Below are 9836 nucleotides of genomic sequence, written 5' to 3'. Positions count from 1 at the left end.
GTAGTCTTGTTCACGAGGTTCCCTCTCCAGTATCTGTAGTTACAGTAGTAGTCTTGTTCACGAGGTTCCCTCTCCAGTATCTGTAGTTACAGTAGTATTGTTCACGAGGTTCCCTCTCCAGTATCTGTAGTTACAGTAGTAGTCTTGTTCACGAGGTTCCCTCTCCAGTATCTGTAGTTACAGTAGTAGTCTTGTTCACGAGGTTCCCTCTCCAGTATCTGTAGTTACAGTAGTCTTGTTCACGAGGTTCCCTCTCCAGTATCTGTAGTTACAGTAGTAGTCTTGTTCACGAGGTTCCCTCTCCAGTACCTGTAGTTACAGTAGTATTGTTCACGAGGTTCCCTCTCCAGTATCTGTAGTTACAGCATCAGTCATGTTCATGAGGTTCCCTCTCCAGTATCTGTAGTTACAGTAGTAGTTTGTTCATGAGGTTCCCTCTCCAGTATCTGTAGTTACAGTAATAGTCTTGTTCACGAGGTTCCCTCTCCAGTATCTGTAGTTACAGTAGTAGTCTTGTTCACGAGGTTCCCTCTCCAGTATCTGTAGTTACCGTAGTAGTCTTGTTCACGAGGTTCCCTCTCCAGTATCTGTAGTTACAGTAGTAGTATTGTTCATGAGGTTCCCTCTCCAGTATCTGTAGTTACAGTAGTAGTCTTGTTCATGAGGTTCTCTCTGCAGTACCTGTAGTTACAGTAGTAGTCTTGTTCACGAGGTTCCCTCTCCAGTATCTGTAGTTACAGTAGTAGTCTTGTTCATGAGGTTCTCTCTGCAGTACCTGTAGTTACAGTAGTAGTCTTGTTCACGAGGTTCCCTCTCCAGTATCTGTAGTTACAGTAGTAGTCTTGTTCATGAGGTTCTCTCTGCAGTACCTGTAGTTACAGTAGTAGTCTTGTTCACGAGGTTCCCTCTCCAGTATCTGTAGTTACAGTAGTAGTCTTGTTCATGAGGTTCTCTCTGCAGTACCTGTAGTTACAGTAGTAGTCTTGTTCACGAGGTTCCCTCTCCAGTATCTGTAGTTACAGTAGTAGTCTTGTTCATGAGGTTCTCTCTGCAGTATCTGTAGTTACAGTAGTAGTCTTGTTCATGAGGTTCTCTCTCCAGTACCTGTAGTTACAGTAGTAGTCTTGTTCATGAGGTTCTCTCTCCAGTATCTGTAGTTACAGTAGTAGTCTTGTTCATGAGGTTCTCTCTCCAGTACCTGTAGTTACAGTAGTAGTCTTGTTCATGAGGTTCTCTCTCCAGTACCTGTAGTTACAGTAGTCTTATTCGTGGTGTCCTCCATTTAGTATTTAGTTTGTTGTATAACTAATATTCGCAGTAGCAGTAACACACTACTTTTTCCTGAACCATATTCCACCAACTGAGAAATACTTTTTAGTATCACTTAGGCGGTAGGTATTTTCTCTGTTTTAAAACAGTAGCGCTATGTTCCTCGTACAGACTATCAATATTCTCGTACGCTCATATGACATTGTGTGGTTATCAAGTTGGCTCCTTTACTCTCATCAACCAAGACATGATTAAGGGTTTTCAACCTTGCATTTCTCAACTCTGGTGATGACTTTTGCAGCTTCTTTGAATTTTATATATTTCTGGTGCTGACAGTACACTACTACTGCCCATTTATATTTTAATCTTTTACATACTGATTTTTTTTTATCATACAACCATCCATATACGTATGTAAAGCCTATTTATAAATCTGCCAGTGCAGTACGTTTCTCGGTGCATTTGAGAGACTTAATCTTATCAGTTAATTCCAATTCAGTCATGTAAATAACCTCTCCATTTAACCTGTTTAAGTTTTCTCACATTTTCATAACATGGTAAGATTCTATAATCCACTTCTTAATTCATTCATATCTCAGTGAACGTGTGTATACTCGATATTTCTTAATTTTTATTGCATCTACAAACATTTTTGTTTTATTCCTTTTCGCATATTACATGAATTACAGAGGGACAAGTGCTGACCCTTATGGGACTCCTGTTCATTTGCCTATTTGTTTTTTCTTGCATAATTTCTAGGTGTCATCGTATTTTTTATTGCGAGTATTGTAACAGTATGCGACAAAGACTACTTGGACTATTATTGATACTCTATGAGAAGTCCTTTTGTTTTCTTCTAACAGTCTCTTGTTATTTTGCCCATCACATTTTATAGCATTCGTGTCCTCATGTTTCTCTTCCTCGACACTTAGTTCGCCGTCTTCCGTGTTTAGCAGTTTTCGTTTCTATTGTTTTGACGACAATTTTGTCAACCAACTTTTATAGTTTCAGCTCCATGTTTCAATACCCATGGCAATATCAGGTCAGGTCCTACTACACTTGATAATTCCAGTTCCATAGGGAGTGTGTTTCTCACTCGTTTCTTCCTTCTATTTTTTATTCCGTACAATATATTATTCATGCGGGTTTCGTACTTGTCTTTAATGTAATAAACCTCTTATTGTGTGTTCAGTCTCAATATTACTTTATAATTAGTACAACTGGTTATGTAGGTTTCTTTTGGCATAGGTTGTGTTCTCTACTTTACCTAGGCTCAAGTTTTACCTTAAAATTAAGCAATGGCTTCTTGTGCCTCTTACCCAGTTTTGGTGCTAGTATTTTATTAAACTATTTTGCTTAAGGTGAGAAAAACGCTTAACTTTACAATTACTAATGTCAACTGAAAATTACAAATTACAAATTGAAGATAAAAGTTTGGAAGGCGCGTGCGTGTGTGCGTGCATGCGTGTGCGTGTGCGTGTGCGTGTGTGCGTGTGCGTGTGCGTGTGCGTGTGTGTGTGTGTGTGTGTGTGTGTGTGTGTGTGTGTGTGTGTGAAAAGTCAGTTTACGATGAAGTAAGCGAGATGTGGTGATTAGAGAGAGGCAGTCAAGTGAGGTGAGGAAAACCCAGGAGAGGTAAATGAACAGTGTGATCCTGTGAGATAGAGTGAAAAGCCTTGGCAGGTTTGTTCGAAATGGAAACTTAACGCTGCTTCGCAGAAATTTGTCCAGCTCCTGAAGACAATTGTGTGACCTATTGCTAATTCACTATATTCATACATTTGAAAAGAAGGCGTTTAGAAGTCTTGGGCCATTAATGCTTATTAAATTATCCCTTGGTGCACTTACCGCACTTTCACTGGATCTATTTTTCAAGTGTATTATGGAACTCTTAAGGTACTATTTCTTGTACACTTTAATACATTTTAATGATTGCTGATTTGAGTTTTGATTACATGCAGACTAGGAAAATTTTCTGTGCATTTTCCAGATCTGTAATTTCAATTGCCGGAGATAAACCTGTCGTGACCAACATTATTGCGATCTAGAAAATAAAAGTGCACCGAGTAGCATCACTACTAAACACGTGTTTTACACATTCGTGTTATCCAGTCGATTTTTTCAACTGCCTCTGAATTGGCCTGATCGTGTTTTGTGCAGTATTAAACTTTTACTCCTTGTATTAGAAGAAAATTATCATACACGTGTCTGTGGTCTAATGGAAGACTTAGTTTGTATCAGCTTGGAGGCTTGCTGTGTCCTTCAACACATCCCACTCATACATATTCTAGTATAATCCGCTTAAGATAATACAACATATGATTTGTATCCTTATGTTAGATATAAAAAAGATAGAAGATAATGGGCAATTACCGTGCCTCTTAAAAGTGTTGTTCGCTATGGATGCATATAACTTTACTTTGGTAACAAACTACTAGCTCTTTGGGTCTCTCGGGCTTCTCTTTCTACGTCTATCCCCTACACATGAATATGTTCAAAGACTTTCGAAAAGTCTGGCTGGCATTTTTCTAGTATATTTTAAAACCATGTCATGGATTTTGTAAATGATGTGATTCCATATATTAGGCAATATTAATAAATTCAACTATTTTAATAACGAGAGTGATGGTAGAGCAGCATACAGAAAGAGACTAGCATTAAGCCCGGAATAGGCATGCAGGAACAAGGAAGAAGGCAGGAAGCAGAGAAAAGGGAAGGAAGGGAAAGGGGAGGGAGGGAAGGAGGAAGACGAGCAAAAAAGAAAGAGAAAGGCAAGCAAAGAGAGGGAGATAGGAAGACAGGCAGAGGGAGAAAGGAAGGTAGGTAATTGAAGGTAAAGTGGAAAGAATGCAAAGGAAGGGAGAGAGGAAGGAGGCGGGTAGGAAGGCAGAGTGAAGATGACATGAAGATAGGCAGAGGAAACCAGGAAGACAGAATGAAGTACTTCTTACCCTCCTAGCCCCCTAAGTGTCATTATGGACAACTAAAGTCACATGAAAACCATGCATGCAGAACTGAGCCACTGCTGCTGCCTTCCCTAAAACAATGTTTGCTTGGCATCACAGATGTGGTCGATACTCAGGCCAACAAGTAACCCGCTTGTGGGTAACACAATAAGGGTGGTTGGAAGCGTCACTGTGTTAGGGGTCATGTGAAGGATCATAAGAGAAGTTGGTGTACTTACCCTGTTGTTGTGCAGCTTGAGCAGCCAAGTATTGTTGCTGTGCAAGCAGCTGGATTTGTTGTGGATTGGGGCCGCCTTGTTGTTGCTGGGCATTTCGAAACAGCTGTTGAAAAATGAAAAATAAATTCGGTTAGTGTAGGCAAAATCTGAATGCCAAATACTTACAGCTATTAAATAGCATGTTACCAAGAGCAGAATTTACCTTTTTTAGTTTAGCTCCGTCGTAATCTATGAGGGATTTGGTTATATCCAGGTGGAAGCTGTACTTTTTCTCCTTGAGCTTCATGCTGAACAATGTCTAGTAAAATGCACTCGCTATTTAATATCAAGCCTCTTACACAAGGGCTCGTTCACTATGTAACACACACAAACGCTTGCGCATTTTCATAATTCTTCACTGTGCTCATCACAAGGAGGTTCAATGTAAGACATAAGTAACGTAATTTAATTATGTATCAACAAGTCCATATTTTCAGTTAAACACAAATCGTTATCTGAGAAATAAAAAAACATTATTGGATATACGAAGAAAACGTGAGTTGGGTTAGCTGAGAGTGAGTAGGATATGCTAGGTATGAAGATAAGTGAGAGAGGGAGGCTGAGGTGGTAGTGCAATATTTGGTTTTGCTTGCTTGCTGGCGAGGTAACCAAGAACCTTGTCCACACGGCTCACGTCCTGACCTGGCCTCCATCTCCCCGAGGCTACCAGTCCACTGCTCACTCTGCTCTTATTGAAATTGTTACTGTTTTCCCTACTGCGCCAAGTTCGTATAAACACCGCCCATAAATATTAAATATTTTAAAATTAAAAATATTTGCCACAAATAGACCAAAAGTACAGCTGCTATAAAATGCACAATTACTGATAACATATAAAGGCATAATTAAAATATTCTTCTACATTTTTGCATAAGCTGCAACAATGAAAGTCAATAAAGTTAATGCAAAATGACAGTTTCCATAAATATTTTACGCAAGAACACCTTAAGCGAGCTGACAAATTCGAAAGTAGTCGAGGTATGTAGTCAGGTTAGCTTCTATGGAAAAAAAAAAAAAGTCATCCCAATTGTGCCAGACAGCAACCCACTCTCACAACTCGAGCTGACATGGAAAGTCAGCGGATCTCAGCAGCGTCTTCAGAAACCTGGGTAAGGAATTCCTGGGAACTATATACACGAAATATGTAAGACCAACAAAGCAGCCACACCTGCTCCAACACCATCTATAACTCCAGACCGTGCACACCGTGGCACGCTACGTGGTGAAAACCTTGGCAGACGAGGTAGTCTTAGTGCAGACCGTGAAGAAATAAAAAACATGGGAGGTATCCTCGTGTCGTACAAACTACTCAAAGAATTAATAAGATGGATAGGAACAAACTATGAGAATTTAAGGAACAGGAGTGGAGATGCTAAACCCACAGATAAGCCACAAGAACGTAGGTAAATACCTTTCCAGCCTCAGGCTAATACGACAGGGAAACGAGTTAGGAGAGGACGTGAAAGCAAACTCCGCTCAGAGATTCAAACACAGGTACGATAGGGCCCAAGTGACAAGGAACCAATAGATCACGTCATTAGTTAGAAGAGACGGGGCCAAAAGTTACAACTCTATACCTTTGACAGGTTAAGTGTTTTCCAGCTCCAGCAGCCCGTCCCCGGGACAGGATTGCCTGCTGCTTGCCTCATCAACCATGCTATTGTTGCTGGTTCCCCGCTGGTCCACATATCGAATTAAACCAGGCTATGATGGGTAACAAAATTGGCGAGTCCACACACAGAAGACTTCCAACTACTAAAGACGTAAGTGTTCGTATGTCTGCCAACCTGGTGACGTACAGTGTGAAATCTCTTGATTATATCAGAGAACACGTGAGTACTAGTGTAACGCCTCTACAATATCAACTGTGACCAAGGACTGGATGTCTGGCCATTCTTACAAAGTTGACAAATATAACATTATAGGGAGTGGCAGTCACTTTCCCCGGCCACTGGACTCCAGTGCTAATTTAATTTAGCTGCTTTCAGACTCCAGATGAGTTTTTACCATCCACTCATCCACACAAGCAACAAATCTAATTGTGTGCCAGAGTCGCCAGCACCAACACAACCTACTCCAGTACCCGCAAGCCTCAACCACTTTTTTTTTTTTTACTAAAATATGTAACCTGCAGGCAACAGACTGTATATACCGCGGGGTACAGTGGTATATACACCTCTGTATGTATACACTGAGCCACTCTAAACTATTTTAGAATTAATATATTCTTTATATATAGTGTACAGTGGTTGAAACGAAACTACCCAGGCGCGGTAGAAAAGCACTCGGGCACAACCTTTTACTCTGAATCCTACAATGAGCCATCCATACAACAAATAATCACTTGGAGCACTATAATACAGCTCTAACAATATAGTGGAACCTTTTCTACCCCCGTGTCTCGACACTCTTCTCTATTAACGTAATTAGTGCAGGTGGAGAGACGTGCCGCAATTTAGTGAGCAGTGTGTGAGGGCGATGGCTGCCAAAAGACGTAACCCTCTATTTACCAGCAACAATAAAGGGGCAGAAGCAGGTAGTTAGGAATCAATAGTCAACAGAGGAGGAGGCAACATGTTGGAGCAAAGTTAGGCGTGTTGTAGAGGTGACCTGGAACCTCGACTTATAATGGTCCTCGCATACACTAAGCTGGTGGTGATACTCTCATCCACATGCCTAAGGGCTCCACAATAGACTCATTGATCAGATGATCAAAGAAGTCTAGCAACAACAGAAAAATAAACTTAAATAAAGCAGGAAACTTGGACGATACATCTTCCATTTTTATAAATAGTATTTAAAAAGTACAGTAATAGAGTAAAGCTGTTGTGTTGAAGGCACAATACTCACCAAAACTGTCTTTACATTAACTTCACTAACATCCTTCACAGACGGTACTATCCATCGACAACAAATCAGACCTAAAAGCAGATGTAATCAACTTAAAGTGACAATTTAAAAGACAGCAACTACACAGCTACAGGGTTATGAAAAAATGACATGAAAGAATACCAGGATAGAAGGCAAAGTATAACTAACACAACTGTAGGGATATAATAGAATGAAGAATAAAAACCTTCAAGAGATGCATGGACAATACCTATAATATACAAGTATGTTTTTCTACCCTCGCAGACATTATCAAGAGTGTTCAACCAAGTTGTGCCATACAACCATCACATACTAGTTGATCTGACACATATGGCGAAGGTAGCGATCCAGTTTTTTTTTTTTTTTAACACTCGCTGTCTAGACTGAAATACCGCTGTATGTTAACTGCCCTGTTTAAAGCAGACGAGATTACGAATCAGGAGAATGTAAAGATACATGTCAGTGCTCGCATAACTTCAAATACCTAAATTACCGGCCATGCCTAAATTTCCTTAAATTGTGTTCCAAGGCCTTCTAACAAAAAATAATAATACACGTTTTTGCATACTGTAGATGCTGTAGACTAGTTCTAAACGTGTACACTGAAATTATTCCTAATGAGCAACAAGTAAGCCTTTGTAGATAACAAAACGCTGTAATGAAGAGGTAAAACAAGTCCGGAAACAAATCGATAAGCAAAATGAGGTTGAAGAGTTTTAAAAGTAAACTCATCATACACAAAGTGAATTATTAACAGACCCCCGTTATTAAGACGCAAGTTGTGGAGGGGAACAAGTGATGAGCAAGTGCTGCAGGTCCTCAACACAGCGGCCGGGGCTCCCTCCTGACCCGCGCTCCTGCTCCTGATAAATTCTATGTATTTTTGACTGATACACAAAGAACCCGCACATAGAATGAAACTTGTGACGACGTTTCGGTCCGACCTGACGAACAACTAGTTACACAGGACTAGTTAATGGTCCAAGCCGAACCGAAATGTCATTAAGTTTCATTCTATGTGCGGGTTATTTGTGTATTGTCCCGGTATTGTGCATTTTTATTCTTTATTTCACTGATATCGAGAGGAAGCCTTCTCTACCTGCCAAGCTTAATATTTACCTTCCCTACTGGCTGCTTGGTTAACCAGGCTGTTGGTGCAAGCGGCCAACAGGCCGACAGAGAAATCATAACCATGTTGCTGACCAGACGCTTATATAATCATAGCAAATGGCTGATGTAACACTTGCTGAGGAACTGTTGCAGATAATTTAATCCCCACAACAAGCACATGAGAATGAATTCTATTCAGAACATAAATTTTCTTGCTACTAGTTCTTATAACACATCAACACTACCACCACACAGAACAAGTGTTGCTGCAACAACACAACACTACCACCACACAGAACAAGTGTTGCTGCAACAACACATCAACACAACCTCCACACAGAACAACAAGTGTTGCTGCAACAACACAACCACCACACACAACAAAAAGTGTTGCTGCAACAACACATCAACACTACCACCACACACAACAAGTGTTGCTGCAACACATCAACACAACCTCCACACAGAACAACAAGTGTTGCAGCAACAACACATCAACACTACCACCACACAGAACAAGTGTTGCTGCAACAACACATCAACACTACCACCACACAGAACAAGTGTTGCTGCAACAACACATCAACACTACCACCACACAGAACAAGTGTTGCTGCAACAACACATCAACACTACCACCACACAGAACAAGTGTTGCTGCAACAACACATCAACACTACCACCACACAGAACAAGTGTTGCTGCAACAACACATCAACACTACCACCACACAGAACAAGTGTTGCTGCAACAACACATCAACACTACCACCACACAGAACAAGTGTTGCTGCAACAACACATCAACACTACCACCATACAGAACAACAAGTGTTGCTGCAACAACACATCAACACTACCACCACACAGAACAACAAGTGTTGCTGCAGCAACACATCAACACTACCACCACACAGAACAACAAGTGTTGCTGCAACAACACAACCTCCACACAGAACAAAAAGTGTTGCTGCAACAACACATCAACACTACCACCACACACAACAACAAGTGTTGCTGCAACAACACAACCTCCACACAGAACAAGTGTTGCTGCAACAACACATCAACACTACCACCACACACAACAACAAGTGTTGCTGCAACAACACATCAACACAACCTCCACACAGAACAACAAGTGTTGCTGCAACAACACATCAACACAACCTCCACACAGAACAAAAAGTGTTGCTGCAACAACACATCAACACTACCACCACACACAACAACAAGTGTTGCTGCAACAACACAACCTCCACACAGAACAAGTGTTGCTGCAACAACACATCAACACTACCACCACACACAACAAGTGTTGCTGCAACAACACATCAACACAACCTCCACACAGAACAACAAGT

At 40.8% G+C, this 9836-nt stretch overlaps 1 long non-coding RNA gene across 2 annotated transcripts in view; it reads right to left on the bottom strand.

Annotated features, from left to right (window-relative positions):
* Window positions 1–4402: 4402 nt before the first annotated feature.
* Window positions 4403–9836, bottom strand: part of LOC138853275 (uncharacterized) — a 68175-nt gene continuing 62741 nt past the window's right edge. For both annotated transcript variants that reach the window (XR_011392476.1, XR_011392475.1), the window contains exons 2-3: window positions 4656–4947; window positions 4403–4556 (exon numbers count right to left, since the gene is read on the bottom strand). This is a non-coding gene — a long non-coding RNA (uncharacterized lncRNA). The remainder of the gene's footprint in view (window positions 4557–4655; window positions 4948–9836) is intronic.

Source organism: Cherax quadricarinatus, chromosome 27 (genome assembly GCF_038502225.1).
Source record: "Cherax quadricarinatus isolate ZL_2023a chromosome 27, ASM3850222v1, whole genome shotgun sequence".
NCBI classification, from domain to species: domain Eukaryota; kingdom Metazoa; phylum Arthropoda; class Malacostraca; order Decapoda; family Parastacidae; genus Cherax; species Cherax quadricarinatus.
Note: the sequence above shows the minus strand (reverse complement) of the source record. Positions and strands in the feature narration are given on the sequence as shown.